Below are 692 nucleotides of genomic sequence, written 5' to 3' on the forward strand. Positions count from 1 at the left end.
GTGCTTGCTTTGGCAGCACATATACTAAAATTGGAACAATACAGAGAAGATTAGCATGGCCCCTGTGCAAGGATGACTCGCAAATTCATGGTGTTCCATATTAAAATAAAATAAGTAAAAAGAAGAATAAAGTTGAAGAACTCACACAAATTGATTTCAAAAGTTACTACAAAGCTACAGTAATCAAAATAGTGTGATACTGGCATACTGAGAGACATATAGATCAATGGAATAATATTGGGAGTCCAGAATTAAACTTATACATTTATGGCTGATTTTCTACAAGCATGCGAACACCATTCAGTATGAAAAGAATAGTCTCTTCAACAAATGATGCTGAGACAACTGGATATATACACACACAAAAATGAAGTTGGACTCCTACATCACAGGGGTCATCAAAATTAAAAACTTTTGTGCATCAAAGGACATTAGCAAGAAAGTGAATAAACAACCTACAGAATGTGAAAAAATATTTGCAAATCATATATCTGACAAAAAGCCTAGTCTCTTCAATAGATGAAGAATTCTTACAACTCAACAACAAAAAGAAAAGTCAATTGAAAAATGGGCAAAGAATCTGAATAGAATATGAATGATCTCTCCAAGGAAATATATAAATTGCCAATATCCACATACATGAGAAGATGCTCAACATCATTAGTCATTAGGTAAATGCAACTCAAAATCAC

The 692-nt window shown here is 32.8% G+C and overlaps 1 non-coding gene across 1 annotated transcript; it reads left to right on the forward strand.

Annotated features, from left to right (window-relative positions):
* LOC112835408 (U6 spliceosomal RNA) lies at positions 1-105 on the forward strand. The gene has a single exon (XR_003211217.1). It is a non-coding gene; the product is annotated as a U6 spliceosomal RNA (small nuclear RNA).
* The last annotated feature ends 587 nt before the right edge of the window (positions 106-692 follow it).

Source organism: Callorhinus ursinus, unplaced genomic scaffold, assembly GCF_003265705.2.
Source record: "Callorhinus ursinus isolate GAN/ISIS: 27379988/994484 unplaced genomic scaffold, GSC_fseal_2.0 scaffold11, whole genome shotgun sequence".
Taxonomy (NCBI): Eukaryota; Metazoa; Chordata; class Mammalia; order Carnivora; family Otariidae; genus Callorhinus; species Callorhinus ursinus.